The sequence below is a fragment of the Cavia porcellus genome, unplaced genomic scaffold, assembly GCF_034190915.1.
Source record: "Cavia porcellus strain 051 isolate PalLab524CR breed Dunkin Hartley unplaced genomic scaffold, mCavPor4.1 scaffold_25, whole genome shotgun sequence".
Classification (NCBI taxonomy): domain Eukaryota; kingdom Metazoa; phylum Chordata; class Mammalia; order Rodentia; family Caviidae; genus Cavia; species Cavia porcellus.
The window spans coordinates 43,249,830-43,267,625 of record NW_026947508.1 but is presented as its reverse complement, the minus strand read 5'-3'; the positions used below and the strand labels follow the sequence as shown (position 1 = coordinate 43,267,625).

Sequence of the window (17,796 nt, the reverse complement as noted above, 5' to 3'; positions counted from 1 at the left end):
TAAAGAGAAATAAAGAAAGCTATGGTAAGAGCTCTAAGAAACTTTTTATTTTTAATTTTATTTAAGGAGAAAGAAAAAAATTTAAAAAACAGAAAAAGGGTACAAGTTATACAGAATTTCAGAAAAAATAAATAGTAGGAAATCACTAGTTGATAGATTACATATTTTCATCTTAGAAATAGTTGTTCAAGTTACAAAATTAAAGTATATAAAGTGGACATTCAAACAGTGAGACTGCAAACAGTTCTTTCAGTGATCCAACAAAACTCAGTAATATGGTTATCTATCTTATACACACATGCATTTATGTCCTTTAGAGCACTTTCTTTTCCTCTCTTTTGTACAATGACAATTACACATTTTGAGTTTTATTACTCCCACAGTTCTTATTACTTTTTTTGAAGAGAGTAAAACCAAATGTGACATAACAAAACAGAGTCAGTCAAATCAAAAGGATGGACATAATACATAACGTAAAAACAGAATACAAGGTGATCAACAATGGTTACCATAATGCCTCTTGCTATCTTAAAAAGAACTGCCTATATCATCAGTTATAATAAAATTGCACAAAACAGTAGAGAACAAAACCAATAAAACCAAAACATTGGAGACATTACAGGTCCTCAAAAGAAGATAATAGTCAACCAGAATGGGTGTTATAATGTATCTTATTGTCTTCACAGTTGTTGCCTATACTTTCAAACTTGGTACTATCAAGCAAAACAGAATAGAGGAAAATCAGTCAGAACAAAATGGTGAGAGCAATACAGGGTTTCAAATCAAGTTAATAGGAAATCAAAGTGGGTTATTATACTATATCCTGCTATTTTAAATTTATTTTTCCCTTAATTAAAAAGATAAAAAATAAAAAAGTAAATAATAAAAAAGGAGATTGAGATAAAAGAGGGCATAACAGGAAACTTTTTCAAAGAGATGATTTTTTAAAACCCAGATCTATACAAGACATAAATATCCAGGTACAGAAAGGTCAAAGATCATCAGGTAGATTCAACTCAATCACACCCCGATATAGTATGATCAATCTCTTGAAGTTTAAAAGTAAGCAGAAGATTCTCAAAGTAGCAGGAGACACGAAAACACACATAGGCTTGTTCCACTCTATCTGACACCAGACTTCCATCAGGAACCTTCCTTTCTAGGAAAGAGTGAAGACTTTCTTTATTTCTCTTTTTTTTTCTTTTTCCTTCTTTGACTTTCTTTATTTCTATTCTTTTTCTTTTTCCTTCCTTTTAAATAATCTGTCTTTTAGCTCCCTGATTCTCCTGTTCTGATCTATTATGATTTTGATGCCTTCCATTGTATTTTCCATTTGGCTTAGAGTAATTTTCAGTGCAAGGTACAGGAAGGCTATTCTTTAGAAATAAGTATGAAATAGGATATTTCCAAAAGCATAAAAACTGAGATAACTCATTAACAACCAGTTTTATCTTATAAGAAATGCTTAAAGAAGTTCACAAACTGAAAAAGAATGCTAATGACTAATAAGAAAACATTGAAAAGTATGAAATTCATTAATAACAGTAACTGCAGACAAATTCAGAATGATTAATTTGTAAATGTGGCATGTAAACTATGTACTTCATAATCTTAATATGAAGATAAAAGCAAAATAACTAAAATATTAACTACATTAATATACTAAGAATAGACAATATAAAAAAGATGTAAAATGGAACATCAAAAGTTCAGAATTCAAGGAGAAATATGGAAGTGTCAATTTTTTATTCTGTGTTCCTTTTCATATCTTCACAATCAGTGTTAAATCTCTATAATTTCAAAATATATTGGTGCAATCAAAAGATGTTTGTAAGTTTCATGGTAACCACAAAACAAGACATGTAATAGACACATCAACAATAATGAAAGCAAAAATAAAAATATGCTACTAGAAAAAAGTCACTCAAAATAAAGGAAGTCTATAAGCGAAATTAAGTAACCATAATAAATTAGATAACAACTGTGCTGGCTTCGGCAGCACATATACTAAAATTGGAACAATACAGAGAAGGTTAGCATAGCCCCTGCGCAAAGGATGACACACAAGTTTGTGAAGCGTCCCATATTAAAAAAAAAATTAGATAACAAGTAACAAAATGGCCTTACCTTAAATGTAAACAGATTAAATTATTCGTTTAAAGGTAACAATTCCTGAAGGAATAAAAGTAGAAAAAATAGCCAAGACCCAAAGACTCAACTGTATGTTCTCGCTTTAAGAAACTCGCCTCATCTCTAAGAGTATGTAGAGACTTTCGGAGAAAGACCAGAAGGCCTAGAAGGACTAGAAAGAGATATTCATGTAAACAAAATCCCAACTAAAGCAGGAGTAGCCATAGTTTTATCAGATAAAACAGATGTTAAATCAAAAGCAGTAAAATGAAACAAGAAACATCGTTATGTAACAATAGAGTGGTCAATTCGGCAGGAAGAAATGGTAATTGTAAAAATATATGGACCTGATATTAGAGCAACTAAATAAATAACGGAGATACTAATACATCTACCGGTAGAGATAGATTCCAACACAGTGATAGTTGGGGCCTGTAACGTCTCACTTTCAGCAATGAACAGATCACTAAGGTAGAAAATCAACAAAGAAACAACAGACTTGGATTGCACCTTAAAAATGTACTCAACTGACATCTTCAGAACATTCCTCTCAACAGCTTCCAAATACACACAGTTCTCAGAACCACATGGAACATTCTTCAGCATAGATCAAATATCTTAAAAACTACGTTTTACTTTCTTAAATTGAACAGTATTGAGTGTCTTTTCTGACTATGATGCAATAAAACTACAAATCAAAAAGAAAAATGTTGGAGCCTACAAAACTACATAGAAATCAAACAATATTTCCTAAACAACTAACAGATTAAGGAAGAAACCAAGGAGGAAATTAATATTTTTCTTGAATTAAATGAAAATAGATATATGACAGACTTAAACAAAAGCAGTACTGTGAGTAAAGTTTATACAAATCAATGCCTATATCAAAACAAAAAAGCAGAACTAAAATAAAAAACCCATCACCCTATATCAAAGAACTATTAAAACAAGAACAAAACAAAAGAGGAAAGAAATAAAGATTAACGTAGCAACCAATGAAATAGATTAATTAAATATAACAATAAATGCAAAAGATCAATGAAATAGAGTTGATTTTTTAAAGATATACAAAGTTGACAAATAAAATAGAAGACTGAATTACAGTAAAATCCAGCAATCCTACTTCTGAGTTTATGTTCAAAGGATATTAAATTGGTGTGTCAAAGATATATGTATGCATATATTAGTTGCAGCATTATTCATGATAGTCAAGATATGGGAGTTGCAGCCTGGTCAGGGAGGTGGGCACTAGGAGCATGGCTAGAAGGTTTCATCTCCTTCCTCCTCCCTTGACCATCTTTGTTTCCTGCCACCATGCCATAAGCTGTTTCTCCTCTGTTGTGGCCCACTTCCAAGTGGTCCAAACATATTTTAACTATATCCTTTTGCATAGCTATATCATCAATCTCCAGAGAAGAATTAAGGAGAGGAAAGGTCAGAGCATCCTTAAAGCCCTATGGACTATATTTGGTGTGTATTTCCAAATTTCATTGAGAAGATCTTTGGAAACTTGTGAAAGGGCCTTTTCATTTAGGGACAGCACTTCACCTGATGCCAAATCAGACCTAAGTGAGTATTTCCAGTGCTACCAAATGATGATAAACTGAGAACAACAGAGGTAGGGTATGCAAACAGGACTTACTTAAACCTTCATGTCCAACATGTAAATATGAAAAGTGAGCTCTCATTATAATGTAATGAATAATATAATTCAAACCAATTAGATAAATTTTTTGTTTTTGTTTTTGTTTTTTTGATACCAGAAATTGAACTCAAGATATTGCGCTTGGCAGGCAGGAACTTGTGCTCTTGAGCTATATCCCCAACCAAGCTTTTAGAAAGACAATTTAAAGAAGTCATATACTATGTACCTATTATATGTTAAAACATTTTAAAGAGCTAGTTTTTTGAGAGAATAAACAAAATTGATAAACCCCTAACCAACCTTGTCAAGAAAACGAAAAAAAAAAAAACCCACAAATTCATACAATAAGGATAGAAAAGAGAGCAATTACTACTGATCCCATGGAAATTCAAAAGATCATGAATACCTACTATGAAAATCTTTACTCACATAGGGTGGAAAACGCAGAGGAAATGGACAGATTTCTAGAAGTGTATGAACTACCAAAGCTCAATCAAGAAGAGAATATTTAACACCAAATTCTTCAACAATTGAAAGGGAAGCAATCCTTACCTCATTTTGCGAGACAAGTGTTACTCTGATACCAAAACCAGAGAACTATCTCACTTGTAGTTGTGTTTGCATCTCACTAAATCACATTGATGCAAAGATTCTCAATAAAATACTGAAAAATAGAAGGCAGCAAATTGTCAAGAAGATTATACATCACTGCCAAGTGGGATTTATCCCAGGAATTAAAGGATGGTTTAACATGCGCAAAACAATAAATGTAATACACCACATCAACAGAGTCAAAAAAATCACATGATCATCTCAATAGATGCAGAAAAAGCTTTTGATAAAGTCCAACACATGTTCATAATAAAAACCCAAAGAAACTCAGAATAGATGGTATCTAGCTCAATCTGATAAAGGCCATCTCTGACAAACCAACAGCCAACAGTATACTAAAATGGACCAAAATTGAAAGCTTTCACTCTAAAATCAGAAATAAGATAAGAATGTCCACTATCAGCACTACTATTTAGTATAGTTCTGGAAATATTAGGCAGAGCAATCAGACAAGAGAGAAATAAAAGGAATAAAGATAGGAAAGGAAGAAGTTAAATTATCACTATTTGCAGATGACATGACACTCTATGTAAAAGACCCCAAAAACTCCATTAAAAGACTACTAGAGGTAATGAACAAATTCAGAAGTGTAGCTGGATACAAATTCAACACTCAAAAATCAATAGCATTCCTGTACACAAACAACTCACTGAGAGAGAAATTATGGAAATATTGTCTTTCACAATAGCATCTAAAGAAATGAAATGCTTAGGAATCAACCTAACCAAGAATGCAAAAGACCTACTCATTGAAAATTATACTACTCTAAAAAAGGAGATTGAAGAGGATATTAGAAAATGGAAGGATATTCCTTGCTCTTGGTTAGGAAGAACCAACATTGTGAAAATGGCCATATTCCAAAAACTGTTATACATATTAGTGCAATCCCAAACAAAATATCATTAACATACCTTACAGATCTAGAGAAAACATTCCTAAAATTCATTTGGAAACAGAAGAAACCTAGAATAGTAAAGGCAATTCTGGACAACAAAGGCAAGGTAGGAGGCATCTTAAGTCCTGACTTGAAATTATACTACAAAGCTACAGTGATGAAATCAGCATGGTACTGGTAAAGAAATAGATCTGAGGATCAATGGAACAGATTAGAAGATGCAAACTCAACTACAAAAACACTTGGCCACCGTGTTTGACCAATATTTGACAAAAGGGCTAAACATGTTCACTGGAAGAAAGATAACCTCTTTAATAAATGGTGTTAGAAAAATTGGTTTTCCACATGCTGAAGACTGAAACTAGACCCATGTCTATCACTGTGCACTAAACTAAAGTAAAAATGGATCAAAGAGCTAAATATTAAAACAGAAACATTAAATCTACTGAAAGACAAGGTAGGTAGAAATCCTGGAGATATAGGGGTAGGCAAAAACTTCATGAGCAAAATGTACACTGCATGGGAAATACTAAAGTATTTAAAAAGAATCAACAACTAGGATCTCATCTGATTAAAATGTCTTTGTACATCAAAGAAAATCATCAAAATGTTGAAAATAAAACCCACAGAATGGGAAAGAATTTTAGCAGCAACCCCTTAGACAAAGGACTTACATCCAGAACATAAAAAGAATTGAAAAGTATCAAGCTCCCAAATTCAAAGACCCTCTCCAAAAATGGTCATCTGACATGAAGACAGAATTCTCAGATAAAGATATACAAATGGCAATAATGGTTATTCAAGAAATGCAAATTAAAACAGAATTGATATTTTCATCTCACTCCAGAAAGAATGGCTGCTATCAAGAAATCAACCAGTAACAAATATTGGCAAGGCTGTGGGGAAAAAGGAACCCTTCTCCACTGTTGGTGGGAATGTAGACTGGTGCAGTCACTGTGGAAATCAGTATGGAGATTCCTCAAAAAACTAAAATTGGAAGTTCCATTCAATCCATCTATTCCCCTCCTGGGTATTCTCCTAGAAAAATACCCAGCATAGGTCATGTCACAGCAATATATGTGCACCCATTTGTATAGCAATTTTTAATAGTTAAATCTTGGAAACAACCCAAATGCCCAAAATGGATGAAAAAGATGTTATTTTTATACAATGAAATATTACTCTACTATAAAAAAGATGATCTTGAGGCTTGAGGCTTTTATAGGTAAATAGAGGCAACTTGAGATTATTTCCATAAGTGAAATAAATCAGACTCACATTTATAAATATCATATTGTCTCTCTAGTATAAAAAATAATAATAAAAACTAAAAGAGTAATAAGATCCAAAATGTATAATAGATATTGTAATAATGAAAGGGAAAGAAAGTGCTCTAAAGAATATAACAATGTATGTTTAAGCATGCAATAAATAACCATACTACTAAATTTTTGTTAGTTGATCAAACAGAATAATTTGTACTGTCAGCGTTTGATTGCCCACTTTTCATGATTTCATTTAGTAACTTGAACAACTACTTATAAGATAACAATATGTAGTTTATCAACTAGTGATTTCTTACTTTTTGTAAAATTCTGTATTATTTCTAACATTTTTTATGTTTTGCTTTTTTCTATAAATAAAAAAAGAATATTTTAAAGCTATAACCATCAATGTGGCAAGATTTTGTCTTTATATCACACACTATTCATAGAAATGTGAAATGGAATTATTCTACTAGAAAGCAATTCAGTGTTATGTATCAACAATAACAAAAAGGGGCATACATACTGACCAGTGATTCTACCCAAGAATTCATCTCAAAGAAATAATCTAATCCAAATGAAGAAAGGAATTACATCCACGCAAAAATTTATTTTGATGTTATTTATAATACCAATGATAATAACCTAAATGTCTTCTATTTAAGTAAACTGTATTTTTACTAAATGAAACATAATAAGAAGTCATTAAAATAATGTGTACAAAAGCTATATATAATAGTTTTGGAAAAACCTCTTATGATATAATGCAACCTAAAATTAACACAATACAGAAAATGAACCTCATATTTATACCATGATTACATCTTTTTAAAAACAATATAACTACTACTTATGTATGATAAGCAGACATACTTAGACAAGGACTAGAGAACACCATGGAAGAAATAAAAATAACCATTGTTCTATTGAGATGCATGTATTTTCTTTTATTTTGATATCATTAATATCATTTAATAATATTTTATACTATGAAATGACTACATTAATGGGCCTTCATAATCAGAAACTCAGTTAAAATCGTAATTCTATCATTTACTAGTTGTATCATTTAGGCAATTAGCTTAATCTTCTTGAGATTTGGTTTCACTTCCAAAATGGGGTAAAATATCTGCCTTTTGAGAATGTTATAAAGATAAAATGTGTAGATATAAATTAAAATATATATTACCTAGTAAATGTTCAAAGAAATGTTTTTATTTCTTAATATCTCTTTTCTTTAAAAATTTGTCATTTTACAGTGATGATAGATAGATAGATAGATAGATAGATAGATAGATAGATAGATAGATAGATAGAGACAGATACGTACATAGGGATAATCAAAGAAGTTAAAAGCATTTTAGGAAAATTAGAAAAGGGAGGAAAAATAAGAATTGTTCAAGAAATGTTAATTCATACTTTCCCAGTTTCTGTCTATGAGAAGTATAACAGAAATATAAAATATTATTGAGAAATAAGATTGTTGTCCAATAACAACAAGTTAAAAAGACAAAAGGCAGAGGCATCTCTTCCTCCCTCTGCTTGCACAAACACACACACACACACACACACACACACACACACAAACACACACACACACACTTGCACGCATACACACGTATATCTCAAATCAGGCTTCAAGATGTGTTCCTGGAGTTTCAAGAAAATAACATTTTGCTCTTTTTTGTGTTGAACACATTGGCTTTCCCCACATAACACAAGGTATCATTTTGCTTTTTAATTATGGGTTGTTATTATGCATTGCATTTATTTGGCAAAGATGTTTGTTTCAGTAAAATTAATTTAGACAGTTTCATTTTTCAAGCAACAATGCCTTCTGTCCCAGGCTTACAAAGAACAATTAGATCTGGATTCTTTCCCCACAATCAAGCTGGCGATTTCTTGTGGAAAGTCATGGTCGATCAAATGGAATGGAGCTTCCATGAGAGCCAGACACATGCAGAAAATAGACTTTTATGGCCTGGCCCTTCTACTTCCTGGAGTATACATAACTTTGACATTGCACAGAGAGGCATTACTTTGGCTAGTCAGGAACACAGATTAAAGTTACCTCACTTTCAGTGCCAGAGTTTTATTCTGAATGTCACGATATTTTTTCACAGGAATTCCACAGTTTCGTGCAATTCAGCAAATGTGACTGAAAGCCTGCTGTGTGCCAGCTATAGGATAGGAGCCAGAGATACTGATCTGAATCCCTCAGTGTCCTCCCCTGAGTCAGATGAGTTGCATGAATGATGGCGAACATATCTATAATACCTGTGGCCAAGGGTGGTACAAAGTGCTGGGCCAGCACTGAGGACACACTGTGGCTAACCGGTGCATCCTCAGAGCAGAGGTGGTTGTCAGGGCATAATATGTGAGAGATATAATATGGGGAAAAAAGCTTTCTAAGCCAGGGATCTTGGAATTTAGAACAGAAATCATACCAGGTTAGGTACAGCTTGCCTGGATGCGTGAGTCGGGTGCTAGACTAACTACTTTACTAGAAGAAGGTTGTTAAACCCTTTTCAAAGTATTTCATTGACTTCCTCACACTTAGCCAGTGTGTGATAGAGGAAGCCTCAGAGAAGGTATATTATTGGCCTATACAGCAAGTCAGTGGCAAAAGTGGAGCCACAACACATAGCTTCTGGTTTCCAAGTGTTTCTAATCAATCATTTTCCACAGTTCCTTGTGAAGTTGCTGTGAACTGTCTTGTACACTGAATCTGAAGAAGGGAACAAAAAGCTTTATTGACTAAGTGTTTGAGTGGGGTAGGATCTCTTTTAGGAGTCAGAGCCTCTGAACTCTTCCACCTAAGTAGTAATCTTAATAGTCTTAAAAAGTCTAAAGCTATTTTGAGTCTTGTGTTTTTCTTTACAAGCACATGAGTTTTATGCTCTATCCTGCACTCTGAGAAGTGAAGCAGCTGGTCGAGGTCTGTGAGCCCGGATTTGTATGCATTGTCTGCTCTTTGCTACTTCCTGTCTCCAGTCCTGCAGTGTCTTATCCAGTTCCAGCGCTCACACTGCCCCTGGACTTCACCCGTCCCTGTACTCCCCGATCCTAACCAACTGCAGTGTGGATAATACAGCCCGGCTGGTCTCTCGATGTATGAACTGGCTCAAATCCTTTCACTCGATGCCTCAGTATTTCTCTTCTGAGTAATTAAGAAAGTAACTGTGTTTGATAGCCTCACACATAGGGCAGCTAATTCCTTCTATCTTCATTATTTTTCTCCATACCTTCAATTGAGTTTTATTGTGATTGTTATATTTCTTTTAATGTGTGCTTCTTCAAATTATTTTTGATATTACACATATTACACTTTAGATAACTAAATATGGAATGCAGTATTTAAAGGAGGTTCCCTGATAGTCTTAGGAAATGAATTTTAAGCATAAACAAATCATCTGCTTTCAGTGCCACAGGGCAGCTAGGACATCAGACCCATCTACATGGCTTTGCTTCTGTTCTTTCTTAGAAGTTGGATGTCTGTCCTCTATGAAAAGAATAATAGTTCCAATCTTTCAGAGGTCACTCCAATTACCCCTCTTTAAAGGAAGCCCTCTTATTAACTTCTCATTAAAAACACTTAAATAAAAAATTGAAAGCATTGGAACACAATTACTAACTGAATTGCTCCCTTGCCTCCATTTCTCCATCCCACTGAGTTGCTTTCCTTAACAATTCCCTGCCTCATCCCCAGGGAATCTGTGCTTTTCTGCAGAATACACTGACAGACATACTGGGCCTATCTTTATCTTCTGAAGTTTGGTTCAGAAAATAATAGGAGTTTTTTTGTTGTTTCTAAATATAAGGTTATATTATAATATAGAAACTGATTTTTCAAACAACACACAAAAGTAATGGAGATTTTGACATCCTCCTTGAAAGCAAAGCTAAGAAATCTACTTAGTCTTATCAAAACTGCAATGGATATCATTAAATTACTTTAAAATAGAAAAAATTTGATTTTAAAATGGTCATCCTGCAGTCAGTGAGGAAGCTAGATTGGATAAGAAAGTTTATAAGCAGTGAGTTTAGGGAGAGATCAACGCTGCATGAACTATTTCCCAGGGAAGGCCTGTACTTGGGGAGAGAGCAAGGTGGGGACCTTGATACCCAGATGGATAGAAATAAACTGTGGCCTAGGGTGGGAGACAGAGAAGACAAGAGGGGTCACTGGAAAGGGAAGAAACTGAGGCCTGATTCTAAATGTGTGCCCATATTTATGGGCCCCTCATTTCTTGAGGGGTTGATCCCCAGATCCTTCCCATGATGGCTTGCTCCTAGAATGACAGGAGAAGGCGTGGGAATTACTAATGTTCTTATTTAAACTGTCTGTAGTCTGCACCAGGAAAGACTGATATTTCCCCAAATAGCTATCTCATAAGGAACACAGAAAACAAAACAGAACACAGGATTAGTGACTCCTCTTCTACCATGGAACCTCACACAAGCCAGCCCTGGGCTCCCAGGACACCTGTCTTTTCATCCTGGGAAGTAATTGAGATGCAAATGTGACTACAATGAAAAGTTTTTAACTTTAGCCTCATGATTACCCATATAGATGAAGAAGGCTAGATTCTCTGTGACTCATTTCTTGGGTCCCCAAGTGAGAAAAAAACAGAGACTTGAGAAAATTATGGGGGTGGTACAGGAGTATTATATGTGTATAATGAGACAGAGATATGAGGGGCTACAACTAAAGACGTCTTCTGGAGATAAATTCAGTGGGCCCCTGTCTAGCTCTCATCTCAGTAACAGGTAATCACCAGATCTTTACTGAGCTTCCTGTATTGGTCAGGTGCGGGGCCAGCCCTGCTCTCAGGGAGAGAGCCAGTGGAGGAGATGGAGGATGAGCAGGCAGTGGAAATGCTCTGATGAGGCCAAAGATGAGACCTATTCAATGCTGACAGGCTGAGAAAAGCCTTACAGGAGAGGTGGCCTGTGAGTTGGGAGCCAATTCACTAGGCAATGTGGGCTAGACATGGGGTTGTTATTCCAGGTAGAGGGAACACTTGTGCAAAAACCTAGAGATGAAAGGACAGCAAGTATGGGCGCTACAAGGGGTGCTCCAGAGCCTGCGAGGACGGGGAGAGAAGGCAGGAGGCAGATCACAGAAATGAGCTGCTATTCAGTTAGCCTTCATCCTGTATCAGGAACCCTGATAAGTTTTAAGAAAGCTCATTCCACATTCTACAAATCTTATTCCAGCTGCAATGTGGAAGATAAATTGGAAGAGACAAGGCCAGCAGCAAGCAGGGAGACCAGAGGGTAAGCTGTGGTAAGGGGCTAGGTCCAGATGGTAGGAATTCCAAAGGCCCAGCCCCAAGAATCAAAGAGTTGGAGCCCACACTCAGAAATTCTAGTTCTCAACCAATGTATTTCCTACTTTCCCTGCTGCTGCCTGGACAGAATCTTCCTTATTCTCTCCAATCCTAAATGTGAGTTTAAATTGTATGATAGGATAATATAGCTCAGTGGATTCACATCTTTATGTGTTTAATTTTTAGTTTAGTGCTCTTGAAAATGGTTTCAAAACTTAGAGAGACTTCAGAAAAAGAAAAAAACAAAACAAAAAATCTTCCAGGTTTAATATTCCCTGAAAGAGTACCCAGATTCAGAAGCCTTTATCTACATCAGTTAGCTACAGTTTAGGCTTCTCTGTCTACTGTGACAAAACCAAGTGGTATCCTACAGGCATCTTATTAGTTGATGCCACCTTCCATGAAAAGGGAAAGGATTAAAAATGATCACAGAGCAAGATCAAACATATTATGACAATAAATGTATGCAATTTATACTTTTCTACCTCAAAATAAAGAAAGACAGCCTAGGACAAAAAAACCCACTGTTATACAAGATTAAAAGGAACATTTGTTTTATATAAATGCAATCTTATTAAGTGTACGTAGTGAGGAAGATGACAAAAATGCGCCAAAATATTAGTGATTAGTCATTACTATTTGTTAACACATTAATTTTTATATTTATTCTGAATTTCCTGAAAATTTAAGAAGTGACCAAAAATATGCATGTATTATTTTCATAGTTCTGAAAGTTTTATTTTTGTAGTATAACTTAATTATTGGTTTATATGTTTTTAATTTTTTAACACCAAGTACATTTATTAGAAAAGAAGAAAGTTATGAAATATTCTCATATCTTTCCTTTAGAAATTAGAAGTAAAACCAAAAACAAGTAGAAGAAAATAATAAAGATCAGAAAAGACAATCTTATCAAAATGCCAACATCATTTTTCAGAAAAATTAGCATTTTGATTCCTACATTTCTGTAGAAATACAAAACATTCAGAACAGTCTAAACAAGTTTGATAAAGGAGCAAAATAAGAGCTCCAACCCTCCCCAATCCATGACTTACCACAAAGTCAAAAGTGTTAAAGATACGTTCTTTAACATAGGACATCCTTAGCTTTTGTTGAAAATAATTGAATTTATAAAAGCCCCAAATTTCCAGGATAAACTTTTATTTAGTCTTGCTTTTCTACCCTCAGATTAGTCAGTGGTAAACAGAGGCGGGGTGACATTGTACTAACAAGAAAGCACCTCCTGAATGCATGGGGGAATCACAGACAATTCCCAGGGCTGGGCTACTGGTAGAATTTCCTTAAGCATCCTCTCTAGATGCTCTGGCAATCTCTGTATAGCACTAACTCCGAACTTACTGCTTTTGACCATAGGACTTCCAGTTTCCATGGCATTTGTAAGGTTATGCTCAGCATTCATCACTCAGTAGTTAACACAAAAATGGGTATTCAGAATGTCCACTGGCATCACGCTCGCCAGAGAAGCCTGGATGTAAAGTCATGCACATCCAGGTGTCCACACATACATTCCTGATTAACCTAACATGGCAAAACCGTAGTCTTCCATGGGATACCACACAGGCACACTTGGATTCATTTCCCTATATTCAGGTATGGAATTTCTTTGCCTGAGAAGGAAGGGTTATCCTCTCTCCAGCCCCAAGCATGGAGTGGACAGACAGATACACACACACACACACACACACACACAGAAGGAAAGAAAGACTGATGACTATATATATAACAGTTCTTTCTTATTCTGTAGCTTTTGGTTAGCTAGTAGTTCAATAGCTAGTAATTCCTATCTATCTACTAAACCTGCCACCAATTAAAATTACATATTCTAGTCTCTCTCTCTGCCTCTGTTTCTATCTCTTCTCTGTGTGTGTGCTTGTGTCTCTCTCTGTCTATCTTTCTGTCTCTCTTTCTTTCTGTCTCTGTCTTTCTCTGTCTCTGTTTCTCCTCTCTCCTGTCTGTCTGTCTCTGTCTGTCTTTCTCTTTCTGTTTTCTCTCTGTTTCTCTCTCTTCTCTGTGTGTGTCTTTGTCTGTCTCTCTGTCTCTGTCTTTCTCTCTCTTGTTTCTCCTCTCTGTCTGTATCTCTGTGTCTCTCTCTGTCTCTGTCTCTCCTCTCTCTCTCTGTCATTTGGTAACTAATTATTATGATTTGATACTTTTTATATCCAGTATGCCTCTATCTACATATGTACATTATTGGTCACATTCTGTATGTTGCGTTTCCTGTGTGTGTAAATGCCTCGTAGTTTCCCAATGGTGGTCTCAAATGGTGATCCTGCACTTGGCAGATTTAGTAATGAAAAATTTTCACTTTCACTTCATCCTTTTTATTTTTTAAAGACTTTGAGGTAGTTATATGACTATTCTAATTTCTTATCTAAAGACTGTTGTAGAACCATTCTGTAACCTATAATTTTGTCTTCATTTGCATGTAGAACAAGCAGACGTTGCCATTCCAACTAGAGCTGCAGTTAAACTAGTACCCTACACTTACTACTTTTGCCACTAGGTGGTGCACACATACGTCAGGGAGCCGTGGGTTAAATGAGCTTGCCTCCTAGGTTAGATACAATCCGGCACCACCGGGATGGTATAAACAGGAGAAGGGACAGGATGGTGATCCTGGGGGGAGAAGCAAAGAAAAGAAGCCGTCTCACAGGATGTGTGTAGACAGTTTCTGGTTGACAGAAAAAATTGGCAGGAGCAAAAACAAAGGGAAGAAAGGTCAAAAATGTTGTAGAAAAACATTGGAAAAGGTAGAATGTGCTTAATTTCCATGATAATTCCCACTGAACAGGGTCATGGCAGGAGAAATAGCAGGACTGTTCATTCATTCAAAATAAATGACATCAGACATTCTGTCCAAGCCTTCCTTCTGGGAACTGGAGGCATAGAGATGAAATGACTAGTCCTGTCCTCAAGAAAGGACTAGTGGGAAAGAAGACAAGAAAACAGATGGTTAAAATACAGCATGATGCAGAAGATGAGTTTTACAAGATGAATTGAGCGGGTGGAGTCTGAAATATTCTTTCTACTCTGGAGAAGGAAGATGAGGGTGTTAGATTTGGGCGTTGGTATACAGAGAATAAAAATTTATAGAAGTCTTCAGTGGTCTTGAATAGTGATCTCCAGGAAGAAGGCAAGCAGAGAACAACATAAGGAAAGGCTCAGCTAAGCACAGCAAAAACCCACCAGGTGCTACCGTATACCTTGGACTTCTGGAACTAATATGAATCACAGATGGTCCAGGCCTTTAAAATGCTCCTCATCACAAGAGGCCTTGCATATGCTTCGGTACAGAGAATCTCAACATGATCGTGTAGCCTAAAATGTGGACGTTTTTAAATTCTGACTCTTCCAGCCTGCAGTGTTCCGATTCCATGAGTTCTTGGGGAACTCTTTACATGAGAAGGACTCCGTAAGCACAATACCTGGTTGCATCTAACTGTTAGATGCAACAGTATTTCAACTTCACTTGCTCATTTTAAATTTTTTTTTAATTTTATTTAAGGAGAAAAGAAAAAAAAAGCAGAGAAAGGGTACAAGTTATACAGATTTGCAGAAGAAAAAATGAACAGTAGGAAATCACTAGTTAATGGATTACATATTGTCATCTTAGAAATAATTGTTCAAGTCACAAAATTAAAGCTTGTAAAGTGGACATTCCATCAATGATACTGCAAACAGTTCTGTTCAATGATCCAATAAAACTCTGTGATATCATATTGTATCTTATACACTTAAATATACATGCAGTTATATAGTTTAGAGCACTTTCTTTTCCTCTCTTTTGTACAATGACTATTACACATTTTGGGTTTCATTGCTCTCACGGTTCTTATTACTTTTTTGGAAGAGAGTAAAACCAAATGTGACATAACAGAACAGAATCGGTCAAGTCAAAAGGGTGGACATAATAGATAATGTGAAAACATAATACAAGGTGATCAACAATGGTTACCATAATGTCTCCCGCTATCTCTAATAGAATTGCCTATACCATTAGTTATAATACAATTGAACAAAACAGTAAAGAACAAAACCGACAAGACCAAACCATTGGAGACATTGTAGGTCTTCAAAAGTAGATAAAAGTCAACGAGAATGGGCGTTATAATGAATCTCATTATCTTCACAGCTGATGCCTAAATTTTCGAACCTGATACTATCCAGCAAAACAGAATAGGGGGACATCAGTCAAAAACAAGATGGTGAGAGTAATACAGGGCTTTAAATCGAGGTAATGGAAAGTCAAAGTGGGTTACTATAATATATCCTGCTATTTTTTTCCTTTAATTAAAAGGATAAAAATTTTAAAAAAGTAAATAATGGAGTGGAGATTGAGATAAAAAAGGGCATAACAACGAAACAGCACAGATCAAAACATAACCATTTAAGTAGAATAGTGTTTCACCACCAGATAATCCTGACCTAAAAGTAGTTACCATATTGTCTCTTTCCTTGAAATCCTTGAGTACAACTTCGTATACTGTAGCATTAAGTATATCAAAACAATGTAAAACTATTTAAGAGAATGACAGCATTACAGAGTATTTAGAATCGACTAACAGAAAATGAATAATGGTTTCTGTATAATCTCCTTGTCTTTAAAAGGTTTTTGCTTATACTGTCGTACATAATAAAATCCAGTAAGATACAACCTATTTAGACCATTGGAGACAGAAGGACAAAAGCTAGATGAGACTTCAAAACAAGATGATACTAAATCAGTATTACCTATTAAGATGTCATTTTCTCCAAAATAGCTGTATAGCTGTTCCTATCATCCAATCTTCTCTGCCTCATTTCTGTTGAGCTCTAATTCTGTCAGTAGCTGTCAGTTTGTCTTCTTAACTTTGTTCTCTGCTCCATTAGTTGTGGCCTCCACTATTTCTGGATTCTTTGTATTTTCCTTTTTTTAGAATATCCTGCAATACTCTCTGTAGAGTTGAATTGGTGGTTGCAAATTCCCCCAGTTCCTCTTTATCCTGGAAGCACCTTGTTTTTCCATCAATTTCCAGGGACAGTTGTGCAGGATATCTCAATCTTGGCTGGAGATTATTATCTTTCAAAGCTTGAATTATTTCCCCCCACGTTCTTCGTGATTTGATGGTTTGTGCAGAGAAATCTGCTGTAATTCTGATGGATGCTCCCTTGTAAGTGGTCTGTTTCTTGTCTCTGACAGCTTTTAATATTCTGTTCTTGTATTGAATTTCTGGAATTTTTATTATTATATGCCTGGGTGTTGCTCTGTTTGGGTTGTAGGTAGCTGGGGTCCTGTATGCCTCATACATCTGAGTATCTTTACCTTTTGCTAAATTAGGAAAATTCTCCTGGATTATTTCTGTGAGTAGCTTTTGTAGTTCACTTGTTTGCATCCCTACTTCTTCTTTTATGTTCTTAATCCTTAAGTTATGGATCCTCTTATCATCTTCTTGTCTTTGTATTATTGCTGTTTGTTTCTTTGTTATTTTTAAGAAGTTTTTCATTTCATTCTCCCATATTACAATTCTGCCCTCCAGTTCAGATAGTCTGTCCTTAGTTTCTTTCAAGCTGTTATTCCAGTCTTGGATAGACTTCTTAGTTTCTTGGTAGTCCCTTTGAACCTGCTTCATGTACTCTATGCTTTCCCTGTTTTCTCCATCAAACAATTCTCCCCTCTTTTTCTGTTCTTCCATTCCACCATCTGTTTTTTCTTGGGTGGGGCTTAGCATTTCTCTAACTATTTTGCATACTTCTAGCTTTAGGTCGTTTGATAACTTCATTCCTGAATTGGTCTATGAGGCTCTCTATATGGTGCTTTATGTGTATTGGTGCGGTGTCTGCTATTGCCTGTTTCTCAGAATTGGGGGCCGAGGAGCCTTTCTTGTTGCTGCCTCTTCTCATATTCTCTGTTCCTTA

General features: G+C 35.3%; 1 protein-coding gene and 1 non-coding gene across 6 annotated transcripts in view; both read left to right on the top strand.

Annotated features, from left to right (window-relative positions):
• Agbl4 (AGBL carboxypeptidase 4) overlaps positions 1 to 17,796 on the top strand; it is a 1,435,759-nt gene that overhangs the window by 1,092,047 nt on the left and 325,916 nt on the right. The window lies entirely within an intron of this gene.
• LOC111754899 (U6 spliceosomal RNA) lies at positions 1,984 to 2,091 on the top strand. The gene has a single exon (XR_002789570.1). It is a non-coding gene; the product is annotated as a U6 spliceosomal RNA (small nuclear RNA).